Source organism: Trachypithecus francoisi, unplaced genomic scaffold, assembly GCF_009764315.1.
Source record: "Trachypithecus francoisi isolate TF-2019V2 unplaced genomic scaffold, Tfra_2.0 Lachesis_group11, whole genome shotgun sequence".
NCBI lineage: Eukaryota > Metazoa > Chordata > Mammalia > Primates > Cercopithecidae > Trachypithecus > Trachypithecus francoisi.
The window spans coordinates 3,528,982-3,543,614 of NW_022681456.1; the positions used below are offsets into that span (position 1 = coordinate 3,528,982).

The window sequence follows — 14,633 nt, forward strand, 5'->3', positions numbered from 1 at the left end:
AGAAGAGTGAAACCACTTTGCAACTCTCTGAGCGACTCATGCAGGCCCGGCTGGGTGTTCAAGACTTGCATGGCAAAAACATTAGTACCCTCATCTATAGTTTTACTCCAGTGTTTAAGTGACCACTGTTGTAAATAATGTAGTAAATAATTAGGGAAATAATGAGTCCTAGGATGAGGAGTATAATTCCTGATTTTATTTATTTATTTATTTTTTGAGACAGAGTCTTGCTCCGTTGTCCAGGCTGGAGTGCAATGGCACAATCTCAGCTCACCACAACCTTTGCCTCTTGGGTTCAAGCGATTCTCCTGCCTCATGCTCATGAGTAGCTGTGACTACAGGCATGAGTCACCATGCCAGCCTAATTTTTGTATTTTTAGTAGAGACGGGATTTCACTATGTTGGCCAGCCTGGTCTTGAACTCCTGACCTCAGGTGATCTGCCCACCTCGGCGTCTCAAAATGCTGGGATTACAGGTGTGAGCCACTGTGCCTGGCCACAACTCCCAATTTTAAAAGCAAAGATTTGAAAGCATTAATTTGGGGACTTCTAACCCACAAAGAATTTAGGATTTAGTCTGAACTGTGGAAAAAACTCAACAATAGCTAACAAGAGGGTGCTAAAATTTTCCTTTTGAAGCATAGTTTTTCTCTCTCCAGTCCCCATTTTTATTAAAAACAAATCATGATAAAACTGATTTGTTTACAAAATAAACTTTAGCTTTACTGAACTTGGCCTGATTATTTGCATAAAATGCAGCAAGAATAATTCTTTTTTACTTAGGCTTTTCTAATAGGCTTTGATAGAACTCTGTCCTATGAAGAGTCTCAGATTAAGACCTTTTAAAAGCCGAGCCCAGCCATGGGTTTGTACCCTCAAAACCTATGAGTTAGGCAAATTCTTCTCCTCTTGAGAACCCAAGATAATGTGGGGTTTCTGAGCCTGTTAGAAGTGACATTCTTTACTTACCACAGGTCAGGAACCTTGTACAGGGACTCTGGGTGGACAAGGTATGAGACCAGATTCCCCAATAGGCTTTATTTGGCTCCATAAGTCAACTTTGATTCTTGAAGGGGAATATACCATTCCAGTCAAAGCCTTGGTAAAATAACCAATTTCTCCAATTGTGCCCTGTTACAAAAGAAAACAGATTCTTATTGCACATATGCAATTAACTGTACCGCCATAAATTGAGAATATTCGCAAATAGTTTCCAAATTCTGGAGAAATCAGGTAGAGAGGAGCAAATATGCTTCAAATTTTTTTGACAGGAGTATATTTTACTCACTTGTTAAAAGTTACAAATAGCTCTAAAGAAATAAGTTCTCTTGACTCTGAAAACAAAAGGTTTAGCAATGTTTAGCACATTAGCTCTCCATGAGAATGCTAGAAGTTTGTTTTTTTCTCTATTCCAATAGCACAATTTTAAAAGTTGTCTGAGACCTGCACTCAGAGTCCTATATCTGATTATAAACTGTCTTTTGAAAAGGACCAAAGCAAGACAAAATGTCTGTGGGTGACAAAAGTCTATAGCCACTATTTAAGCTACAATTGACTGGGAATTTTGGTTATTTCTGTGGCATACAACAATTTTACATAACAATTATAATTATTAATGTACACTAAATTATATCAACATTATAGAAGTTTCCCCTAATTTTAGGATGCATACTAATAACATATTTATACAAATACAGTCCAAATAAACCAAATGCTATTCACTTTTCTATTTGAAGGTTTTCCTCTAATGTCACAATCTCCAGTATTATTAGAATCCTGCATTTAAAGAGCACCTGATAAATTTTATAGCTGATTATAAAACTGTCTTTTAAAGAGGACCGAAATGAGACAACGGTGGTCTGTGTTTAGCAAAAACATATTAGGCTAGTCAGTTAAAGACACGATTGACAAGGACATTTGTTACCTCGGTGGCACTCAGTCTGTTAATAATAATTATTACTGATAACATAGACTAAGTCATATTAGAATTATAGGAGTTGCACATAATTTTGGACCATATACCAATAACACATTTGCACAAATATAGGCCAGTGAAAGCCAAGCACCATTTCATATTTGACAGTGCTTCCTGTATAATTTTTTGCACCAAATAAATGAAATGTCATTTTTGGACTTTAGGTTAAAAAAATAGTTTTTTTAGGACTTTAGGTTGGAAAAAAAATATTTTGCTAACCTAAAATATTAGGTTAGAAAGAGACATAATTTATAATTTGATTTTGGAAAGTTTGTCAAATATCAAAGGTTTGAAACACTGGAGATCACAAAGTAGAATCCCAGGTCATCGTATGTCATTCGTTTGGCCAAAATGATAACTCCAAAATCTGAAAAGAAAAACCTTTACTCTGATAGGAGACTTAGCTTTCCAAATGAGACCCGATGAAGATAGCATGAGGCTAACTGAATTTGTCTTTTCTCTCTCCTCCCATTTTTCCCCCTGCCATTTATCCATAGGAGAAAACAAAACCCTTTCATTATCTTGTAACATTATATAAAAATTGTCTTCAAAAGAAAAAACCAAATTTCATGTTTTCATTAGTGCATCTTTAATGTTAAAGCTAGTTTTTAAGATAAAATTTTATTTCTCTATCTGGTTTTAACTAGTTTGACCATAAGGTAAGATTTTCATAAACTTTTTAGAACCCATTACAATTTTCCATAAAACAGCAGATGAATTGTCTAAGAAAACCCTGTTGTTCAGACACAGGGGCCCAGATTCTGGCCCCACATCAGTATGATTTTAATGTTTTAACCTATGGAAATTAATTTCTTTTAAATCTTAGCCACCTGGTTTATACCCACAGAATTTTTCTTATAAGATTAACCCTTGGTGCTGGGAAAATTGGCTAGCCATAAGTAGAAAGCTGAAACTGGATCCTTTCCTTACTCCTTATACGAAAATTAATTCAAGATGGATTAGAGACTTAAATGTTAGACCTAAAACCATAAAAACCCTAAAAGAAAACCTAGGTAATACCATTCAGGACATAGGCATGGGCAAGGACTTCACGTCTAAAACACTAAAAGCAACGGCAACAAAAGCCAAAATTGACAAATGGGATCTGATTAAACTAAAGAGCTTCTGCACAGCAAAAGAAACTACCATCAGAGTGAACAGGCAACCTACAGAATGGGAGAAAATGTTTGCAATCTACTCATCTGACAAAGGGCTAATATCCAGTACCTATAAGAACTCAATCAAATTTACAAGAAAAAAACAGCCCCATCAAAAAGCGGGCAAAGGATATGAACAGACACTTCTCAAAAGAAGACATTTATGCAGCCAACAGACACATGAAAAAATACTCATCATCACTCGCCATCAGAGAAATGCAAATCAAAACCACAATGAGATACCATCTCACGCCAGTTAGAATGGCAATCATTAAAAAATCAGGAAACAACAGGTGCTGGAGAGGATGTGGAGAAATAGGAATACTTTTACACTGTTGGTGGGACTGTAAACTAGTTCAACCATTGTGAAAAACAGTGTGATGATTCCTCAAAGATCTAGAACTAGAAGTACCATTTGACCCAGCCATCCCATTACTGGGTATATACCCAAAGGATTATGAGTCATGCTGCTATAAAGACACATGCACACGTATGTTTATTGCGACACTATTCACAATAGCAAAGACTTGGAGTCAACCCAAATGTCCATCAGTGACAGACTGGATGAAGAAAATGTGGCACATATACACCATGGAATACTATGCAGCCATAAAAGAAGATGAGTTCATGTCCTTTGTAGGGACATGGATGCAGCTGGAAACCATCATTCTCAGCAAACTATGGCAAGAACAGAAAACCAAATACCGCATGTTCTCACTCATAGGTGGGAATTGAACAATGAGATCACTTGGACATAGGAAGGGGAACATCACGCATCGGGTCCTTTTGTGGGGTGTGGGGAGGGCGAGGGATAGCATTAGGAGATATACCTAATGTAAATGACGAGTTAATGGGTGCAGCACACCAACATGGCACATGTATACATATGTAACAAACCTACACATTGTGCACATGTACCCTAGAACTTAAAGTATAATAATAATAGAAAAGATTAACCCTTTACAAACTCTTTTTGCTTTGTTTAAACCTTCAGTTTCGTCCCATTACTTTTTTAAGTTAAGAAAATCTTTAAAACCCTCTGAACTAGATAAAATCACATTCCCTTTAACAAAAGCCATATTCTTATGCCTTCTTATTTCTTTTACCAAAAACACATTCCCTACACACCTTGTATGTAAAACTGTTTCTCCAGTAACTCAATTTCATGTTACAATGTTAACTCTTAGCAACTTTTATTTTTAGTGAAAAACCTGATACGTAAGTGATTTTAATTATGTGCTAGGGGTGGAGCCTAGGACATCAGATAGAAATGAAGATAAGGTCTGACTGTTTTCAGCATAGGTAGGGGCATGGCTATCCACAAGTCCCCAGGCCTCGTCTATAATCTAATGCTCTAAAGTAGGTAAATTGACAATTTTCAAAAGTCAAGGAAATAGTTTGACCTTAAAGCATTTAGCAGATTTGATATCTGACCTTAATTTAGACCAAATGTCTACATTTTCAAGACATTTTATTTTACCAATAGTCTTTAAAACTGTCTTTATTTCCAAAAGATTACTAAAGTTATGTGAATAAAAAGGCATTAAAGTTTCTATTTTTCTGACAAAATACTTGATTTAAGCACTTATTTTTCTAAGCCAATTAGAGCTGTTTTATATGTAAACATCACACACACACACACAAAACACATATAAATGCAGACAAAAAGAAGATTCAGCAGTTGTAAGATTTTTCGTTTGCCAGTTTCTTAATTGGATTACTGGCTCAGGGTGGAGCCCTGATAGAACAGGGCCCGGAAAGCACGCATTTCTGGGGCCTAATCATAGCTGAAGGCAAAAACAGATCCCCAAAATTAAGGGTGCCATTTTCTACCAGATCCTGGATCCCCAAAAGGAGGGAAATACTTTGGGAGAAGACAGTGCAGTGCTTTTACTGACTGTGCATTTCATTGCAAGGCAACCCAGAGCCCATCAGCCCATTTAGGTGGTTTCAATTTAAGAAAATTAAAATACAATTTATTTCACATAAGAAGAGAGAAAAGATCAAAGGTCCCTTAAGGCTTCTCAGTTTTAAACTGGGTAATTCTCAATTACAGAAAACAGTTATAAAATGACAGTTATTCAGATTTATTTTCAAAATAGCTAGAACAGATCATGATGCGGAAGTTCTTCACTATTAGACAATAAAGACATCAAAATATATTTAAGCATCTACGATGTGCCTAGCACTGTGTATAAAATACATGTTTTGTATATTATGAAAGTTAATATAAACTACGTACGAGATAGGTAGAAAAAGGTGATATCGCAAGTCTCTACCCATAAAAACTGTCTTTTAGCCTCGTTGCAAAGTCTAGAAACCCTTATGAAATAATTTACAGACTCAGCAAATAATGAAGTCTTCAGTGACTCCATGTGTGAAAGAGGTCAGTATTTTAAGCAGACTGTTCAAATGCAGCATGTGTTCCTTTTGGACTGAAAAAAAAAAAAGCCTAGAGGCCCTCTGCTTCCTACTTTTAATTTTCCACGAAGATGGCCTTTTGTCTGGTTTCGTCTTTGCCTATGCACTCATTGCCTGCTCTTCTCCCTTGTTAAGGAGCTACTGAACCCTGCTTGCATCGCTCTGAAAATTGCAAATTCCATTGAAGACATGAGCAGCTTCCAATGCTGATGCATCTAAACCTCTTTCTCGTTCTTTGTTTTCTAATGAGCTGAGGTTTGGGCCAGCTTTTCTTGGAGAATCACTGCTGTTGCATGAGTTGTAGCAAATTGCCACCCCCAAGATGCCCCCCACACTGTCAGCGAAGCTGGGGACCTCACTGGTAGGTTTGAGGTAGGGTCTGGGGCCTAAACCTTGCCCATTTTTACACATAGAGGATGATAGAATTTTGCAGCTGGTGAATAACTGTGTTACTGGGTGAAGAGCCAGTAATATGACAGTAGTGAAGCGTGTAGGCTCTGGCTACAGGGTGCCTGGATCCTCTGTACATCTGATCCTCAACCACAAAATAGGGATAATTACAGCATTTACTTTTTGTAGTAGTGAATGTATACGACTCACTTAGAACAGTGTCGTGCGCATACAGCTGTTCAGTAAGGGTTAGTTGTCATTGCTGTCATTGTTTTTGTGTCCAGGGGTTGAGTGATTTTGTGTCTGCAGTTTAATTCCACAGTATTTCAGAACCAACCAAAATTAAGGATTTCTACCTTCTCTGAACAAGACTACTCTTTGAAATTTTAAAACTATTCTTCTAGGCTGGGCGTGGTGGCTCACACCTGTAATCCCAGCACTTTGGGAGGCCAAGGCGCGCGGATCACGAGTTCAGGGGATTGAGACCATCCTGGCTAAAATTAGCCGGGCGCGGTGGCGGGCGCCTGTAGTCCCAGCTACCAGGAGGCTGAGGCAGGAGAATGGCGTGAACACGGGAGGCGGAGCTTGCAGTGAGCCGAGATCACGCCACTGCACTCCAGCCCGGGCGACAGAGCGAGACTGCGTCTCAAAAAAAAAAAAAAAATTCTTCTAATTTTACAATGTCAAGATAGAAAAAGCATTTCAAAAGGGTTTAAATTTCCCTCCATTAGCACATTCTCTTTTTCTACCAAATCTGGTTCTAAGCGAAAGCGGGTTCCCATTCATACAGCCCTTAAAGGTAGGATTCTTCACTTGCCCGAAGGGTCCAGAGGCCAGTGGCCCGAGCCCTAGGCTTGGGCTGCCCTTCCAAGGAAGGCTGTGTATTGCGATCACAGCCTGATTTTTTAAAGATTGCTCTAGTGAGTCCTTGATACATCTAATTGCAAACTTCTCTCTATTTTTTTTTAAATAGAAATGAAATAGTCGAGCAATGATGATTTCCTGCACCAAAAATGCCATGCAGGAGATGTGTGAACGCTACAGCTCTCCTCCTTTTGAATGTATAGGCCACTTTTTTAAAGGGCCCCCAAGTAGTGATTTTTTTTTTTTTCCTAATTCGACAATAATGACCAAAATCTCTCAATTCCATGCGACTTGTTTCTATGCAAAGAGAAAAGTAAAATGTGCCACATGATTACATGGAAAAAGTTTTTCTCCAAGGATCTCTCATAATGCAAAGCAATTTATTTTGTGGAAGGTGGATAGAAGCATTGCTTGAGATCAAAAGTCTTTTTTCTCCTCTTGTTGCTTTACTTGGGTCACCACAGATGGAGGCATGCTGCTTTGCCATCACTTATTCAGAAGTAATTCCTGGTCACCCTGCCAGAAACTGCTTCCAACAGTTCCCAACATCCATGTCCCTCTTTTTCCTTGCTTTTACAGTTCTGTTTTAGCCTACACACTGGGGAACAGTGGGTCCAGTTAAAATCTCTACTTCCTGGAGGACTTTGTGGCTAGGGTTGACTGTATGATTCAATATGTTCTGGTGAAATATTAGTGGAAGTCTTTGGAAGGGGTTTTGTGGACCCCAATGTTATGAGGATAAAAATGGGCAGACATGGCCAGCCATGGTGGCTCATACCTGTAATCTCAGTACTTTGGGAGGCTGAGGTGGGCGGATCACCTGAGGTCGGGAGTGCAAGACCAGCCTGACCAACATGGTGAAACCCCATCTCTACTGAAAATACAAAATTGGCCGGGTGTGGTGGCACATGCCTGTAATCCCAGGTACTCGGCAGGCTGAGGCAGAATAGCTTGAACCCAGGAGGTGGAGGCTGTGGTGAGCCAAGATCATGCCATTGCACTCCAGCCTGGGTAACGAGTGAAACTCTGTCACACACGCACACGCACGTGCGCGCGCGCGCACACACACACACGCACACGCGCGCACACACACACACACGCACACACACAAGGGCAGACGTTGCTAGGCTTTTGCCTTTCATCTTTCTTCTGCCTGGAGCAGTGTCATATTGACTGGGTATAAAGACTATAACCTTCAGACCAGGCGACTGAAAGTCAGAATCTAAATAGCATAGCAGGAAGCTGGAATGGGCCTGGGTCTGTGGTGCCTTCCTTAATCCATCTCACTGGGTCTAACTGGATCATCTGCTTCTGAATTTCTTTTGTATGAGAAAAATAAATCATTGTTTTTGTTAAACCACTGTGTTTAAGTCCAGTACTTGCAGCCTAATGCAATCTTGTTAATAACTCATATTTCTTTCTCTCTCTCTCTCTCTTTTTTTTTTTTTTTTGAGACAGAATCTTGCTCTGTCACCAGGCTGGAGTGCAGTGGCACAACCTTAGCTCACTGCAACCTCTGTCTCCCAGGTTCAAGCGATTGTCCTGCCTCAGCGTCCTGAGTAGCTGGGACTACAGGTGTGTGCCACCACACCCAACTAATTTTTGTATTTTTAGTAGAGATGGGGTTTCACCATGTTGGCCAGGATGGTCTTGATCTTTTGACCTCCTGATCCACCTGCCTTGGCCTCCTAAAGTGCTGGGATAACTGGGATAACGGGTGTGAGCCACTGGGCTTGGCCAATAACTCATATTTCTACCGGCATTCTTAGGACAGTTGATTTGAGTCTTGGCTGAAAAAAGCCAGGATTATGGATTTTATCCATATAGGTCATTAGCTATGGTGAATGAGAAGGCTGGTGTGCTTGAACCTGACCACTCCTTGTAAATAACTTGGTGATTGGAGGGGAAACAAATAATGGAAGATTGCTGGCATGGATAAGTCAGCCACGTTCCTTGCCTGTAACAGAAACACCTCCAGACACAAGTTGAATGTGAGTTTGTTCTATCTTCACTGTGAAAAAGACCTCTAAATCTAAGACCAAAGTTGGACATATCTTCATCCTCTTTGTGGGATTTATGTCCTGGGCTGCAAAGAAAAAAGAACGCTCACACTTATGTTCACCTGATTCAGATCATGTATGATTGAAGACCCAGCCCTGCTAGGATTGCTAACTCCACCTGCTCTTATCCAAGCAAAACATTTCCTCACTCAGAGCTTCTATTACACTTCTGAGCTGTACTGCAGATCAATTGAATAATCAAGGTTTAGTCATTTTCCTGTTTATTAAATATTAATTACATTTACTCTTCCAGCTCATCAAGTCTGTGAAGATATGACCAGCCATATTTTATACCACTTGAATATCCTATACAACACACCTAGACGGTACTGACTTGTAGACGCAATAAAATCTTGTTATCTGACCAATCAAATGAGGGTCGATTTGCAAAACAGAGATAAAATGTCAAAGACATCTTTATGAAATTACTATTGTTGAATTTTTCTTATTCCTTGCCATTGATGACAATGCGCTTGCATTTTCATAGGTGGAGATCTATATTACCACCTATGAAAGAACTACTTTGGAGGGAATGTGTTAAGGACAAGTGTAGCTGTGCTCTAACCTAGTATCTGAGAGAAGTATCAGATTCATCAAGTCACCCTTCCATTGTTTAGATGTGGACAGCAGTTAGGTCTCCGTGGAAGTTTAATAACATGGAGGTTCACTTTCCTTTCTGATGGGGCTGCAGGGACTAATAGGTTAGTAGTTCACTAAGGCACTGTGTTTTCAGAGCACCAAACAACCTTCTTGCCTTTGCCTGTTCCATTTCTGAAATGTGCTTTGCGATCTGTGAAAATTAGGTTTTCAGTAAGTTTCTTTCGTTGTTAACTCCAGAAGCTGCTGAGGAACAGGAGTCAACCACTGCCATTTGCAGCCTCATTTCCAAAAAAACGTAACAGCCCTGAGATCGCCACTCCAGTGTGCCTGATTCTGTGGCTTTCAAAACACTCAGCTCCAAGATAAAGAAACTGTATGCCGATGTATGTAACTGTTGGGAGGTCCCGTTAGCCCAGCACAGCTGCAGACCAAATCTCCTAGAAGTGACATTTTCCCTCCTTTTAGATGCTTCCCCCGTTTACCACATGAGTGGTGAGTGGCTTATGTTTCAGCAGTGTTGTTTGTAAGTGATTCAGTAAGACTGGAGAAATAAATTGGGTTTTGGAAAAAATAAATTATATAGGATTGTTGTTAATAGGAGTGCATTTTAATCACCCAGGTACCTTCTGCCTCACTCCTGTTGGAGACACTAGTGAGGATCTGACCAGGGTGTGTCTATTTGAGAACATGAGGATGTGAATTTGAGAACATAGGATAGAAACTATCTGTCATGGAGAGTCATTTGCTAAGTCCCATAGGCGTGCCTCTTCCCAATACCAGGCACACACCTAGGTCCACAAGACAGGAGTATTGTGATTGGTACATTTTGGTACAAAGTGTGCAGAGTAGCTCCTGTACCCCTGCACTTGAGTGACTCCTCATGTTTTGCTGGCACCCCAGTTTTTACATGCAGGTTCCATGGCAACTTAGCCTGCCATCCTGGACACATTTAAGTGAACCAGAGTTTGGGGTCAGCACAGAAACCAACAAAAGACAGACTGGACATAAAGGGTGCACATCTGTGAGTTATGTCACAGACAACATTGGACATGACAGTCCACGCAACAGGGTTCTCCATGTCAGGTGGCCACAGCCAATTCAGTCAGACCTCTGTCTTGAGTATTATGAGCATGAGAGGCCAGGAGAGGAGGCAGGAGAGAGGAAGAGGCTGTTTTGGGGTGATGGTAAGAACACTGCATCATGATGTCTTTCCCTGGTGCTGTCCTTGAATCCTGGACACAGTGAACCACTGTATGCTTCTCTAGGAGGTCTCAGAGCAGCATTTGGTTACAAAATGAATTGCATTCCCCATTTGTTGATCGCTTTTCCATGTACCCATATGATCATATCACTAGCAGTAATTTGGGCCTCTCTGTCTGTCTTTTTTGCAGTACATATGTCATCCGTCTCCTGGCCTTAATCTCCTTTACCAGTTGCTCTGCAGGGCTTTCCCATCACCCTCCTGGCAGGCATAACTCTTTCCAGGGAATAGAGATGGTGACTCAAAACCATGACCCAGCAATAATTTCACTGAATAACTCAGTTCAGTGTCTTCCCAGGCCCAAAGGGGTTCTTCTTCTGCATCAGTGCCTCCTGGTAATCCCATCCACTTTACCCGTAACTCACAGGTGCACCTATGTAAAATTCCTCAGTCTGGACCTAGGGATAGGAACAATTTTGTTTCTTAGTTGATAATTGTAACTTCTTTGAAAATTTAGAGAATACCATTAAATAAATCCATTCTCTAAAATAGCTGTTTTTTAAAGCTAGATTATATTTCATGTAAAAATGCTTATAAACAAAATCTATCACACTGTATCATTTAGGATAATATTGCAAGAGCCATTAAAATATTCTACAAAAAGAGTATTCTGTATTCATATTACTAATTACACAACATTTCACAGAGAAGAGTTACTGGTTTTTTTACTTATCTATTATTTATTCATTATTAGAAGAAAATAAAATTGTTTCTCAATTCACAAAATAACAACTTTTCAAACTGACTACTTTCTTATGCTCAATTGAAGCAGAAGATGAGATGTGAGTAAACTCTTATTTGCTTTTGAGAATTTCCAAAAAATTTGAATATAAGAAAGCGACTATTTTTTGTTTTCCTGCCAGACATTTGAGGAAGGTTCTTTGTGAGTGGCAGCCTGATAGAACAACCAGTTTTGTCATGCTGGAATTCTTGCTCAAACAGTTACATGCTGGTTATCTGTCACTGTATCAGTAACCACCCCACACTTAGTGGTTTAAAACAGCCATTGATTTTTCTTGACAACTTGTTGTGTCAGAAATTCAGGAAGGGCTCAGCTGGGTGGTTCATCTTGACTCCAGGTGGCATCATCTGGGGCAGCTGGTGGAGGATGACCCACTTCCAAGATGACTGCTAAAGTTCAAGACCAGCCTGGACAACATGGTGAAACCCCATCTCTACAAAAAAAATACAAAATTTAGCCATGCATGGTGGTACATACCTGTATTCACAGCTATTCAGGAGGCTGAGGCAGGAGGATCCCTTGATCCCTGAAGTTGGAGGTTGCAGTGAGCCAATATTGCACCACCACACTCCAGCCTGGATGACAGAGTGAGACCCAAGACAGGGGTCTCATTGCTAAAAAGACTGCTAAAGTCACACATCTGGCACCTTGGTGCTCCTTGGCCTCTCTCTCTTCCACATGGCCTCTTGTCCTTCATTACCTGTCCATGTGGCTTGACCTTCTCATAGCTTGGTGGACTCAGAGCAGTCATGATTACGTTCTGAATTAATAGTTGAATGCACAAAGTAAAATGCAGGTACCAAGTCACATGCAGGCTTCCAAAAATGAATATTTTAAGGAATTAGGCTGAAGCTTCAAGGCTTCTTCTTAGGATGCAGTCTCCGAAGTCCCAGCAAGTCACTCCCATTCTACTCTATTCATCAAGCAGTTTTCTGAAGCCACCCCAAGTTTCAGGGAAGACTCCATGTTTTGATGGGAGGATGAAAGAGTAGCAGAGAATTTGAAGCCATCTTTAATCTACCATTTGGTGTTTGCTAATCTAATCTGTAAATGCTTGTTTGTAGAGGTGGCATTTGTAGCACACAAAGGTGCAAAACTAAGTAAGTAAGAAGGTTACAGGAATAGAATTAAACCATGCACTGTTTTGTAGCAAGTAATACACCCCTATTAGGCTAAGGGGATTTGTTGAAGCTTTGTAGGAGAAATGAAAGAAGAAATATCTAAGACATTTCTAGGTTACTTTATGTAAGTTATTTGCAACTGTTTATCTAAATTACTCAAGTTACAGTGGTTTCTCTAACCAAACAGGGGTTATTGGATTACTGATGCTGCTTTCTTTTCCTAGAAAGTTTATTCCCTATTGTCTTTGCATAGTTTGTACTTTCTCCACGTGCAGGTCCCATTTCAAATGTCACCTCCCCAGAAAAGCTTTTTTTCTGGCTACTCTCTCAAGCACTTGTTACTAGCTGAAATTGCATTATTTATGCATAGTGTTTATTTCAATGCTCATCTATCCCAAGCTGCTGAAAGATAAGTTCTACTAGTAGGATTCGTCTGATTTGCTTAGTCTGCAACTCAGAGCCTAGCCCTGTGCTTAGCGCACAGTGGCAATGTCATGATTATGTTCTGAATTAATAGTTGAATGCATGAAGTAAAACACGGGTACTAGCCTCCTTTTCAGGAACAAATGCAATTTAGCTAGAAGTTCAGAAAATTACACATTCTCAGTGACCTGTGTTAAACATCCAGTGTCTAAGTTTAAGGACACACTTAGGCAAGTTTTCTTTCCTTTGGCCACAGCTGCTTTCCTGCAGACCATGGCTATCCATGACTGGTTGCCAAGTGCTTTTCAAATGAGAGAAAGGCAAATGGCCCATTGCGTTTGCCATTAACTTACCCATACAGTTTTATAAACTGCAAGGCATTGTTGCCTCTAAGGGGAGGCTGCCCTCCAAAATGATGACTTTCAGCATTTATTTTAACTACAAAACTATATTCGACTGATGGTTAAGGGGCTGCTTAGAGACTTTATTTCTTTGTTGACGGTGGAAATGTGAGATCAGCCCCATCCTATCCCATTGTTCCCTAACTTACCAGTGCCAGCTATCTCTGTTCATTCATGAGCCTCTGGGGCTCTACTTGGGGTGGCACCAGAGACTGGCACAGTGGAGACATCATTTCCCGTACAGATGTAGCACCATGTTACTGGAGGGCTGGGGAACTTGTGCATCTCAGGAGAATTCCCTTTGTGATGAAAGCTGGACTAGAAATTACCAACACGTTTATCCTAAAGGATTTGACTTCTGTGAGTCTAAGCTAGGGATTACAGACTAGCGACATCAAAGAGATACTCTTTTGGATATGTGCGATGTTCCTGTTCATCTGTTTTATATCTTTGAGATAGTAGATATTCAAAAATCCACCCTTCAAAAAGAGACAGATTTCTGGCTTCTTGAGAAAATTTCAGAGAAACAGTATATTGTGGTGGTTAGGAGCACAGGTCTCCATCAGAGAGCGAGGGTGCCTGAGGTTTAGTCTGAGCTGGGTAACATCAGGTGAGATTTAATGTGTCTGAACCACATTTTTTTAGTAAAATAATAGTCCCTATCTCTTATAGGTGATAACTATTAAATGGATTCATATGCAAAAATTTAAAAAGTGTTTCAAGCACAGTAAGTGCTTAAAAGTTAATTCTGATCATTATTTGTCGACACCAGGCTTTCATTTCCGCATGGCAATGGTGATCTAGAGCTGAGAGGTAGCTGCCAATTTTAGGTAGGCACATGTTCTCTATCCAAATAGTCTTTCCCCCTCTACTGTATTACATGTGTCCAGATTCATGCTTTACCACACCTAGTACAGGTGTAAAAATCAGACTCTGAGGCCAGAGTCCTTGAGTGCAACCAGTGAGCTCAGTGTCCTAAGACAAGGGCTTAAATGTCTTGACTCCTGTGGATGTGGAGCTTTCAAACCCTTGAGTTCAGCCGTTACATGATCACCTGTTTCTGCCATAAAGATTTTGGTTCCACATTCTGATTCCACAGGGCCAGGGGGACCTCAAGCCCTCCATACTTTCTCTCTCCCTCCTCTTTTCCCTGCCTCTCTCCTTCCTTCTCTTCCCTTTCCTTTCCATCTCTTCGCCTTCCTCCTTTCCTTTTCTCTT

The 14,633-nt window shown here is 40.3% G+C and overlaps 1 protein-coding gene across 1 annotated transcript in view; it reads left to right on the forward strand.

Moving 5' to 3' along the window:
• The window catches only part of LOC117090770 (transmembrane protein 132D-like), a 484,643-nt gene that overhangs the window by 32,388 nt on the left and 437,622 nt on the right, over positions 1 to 14,633 (forward strand). The gene's annotated exons all lie outside the window — the stretch shown is intronic.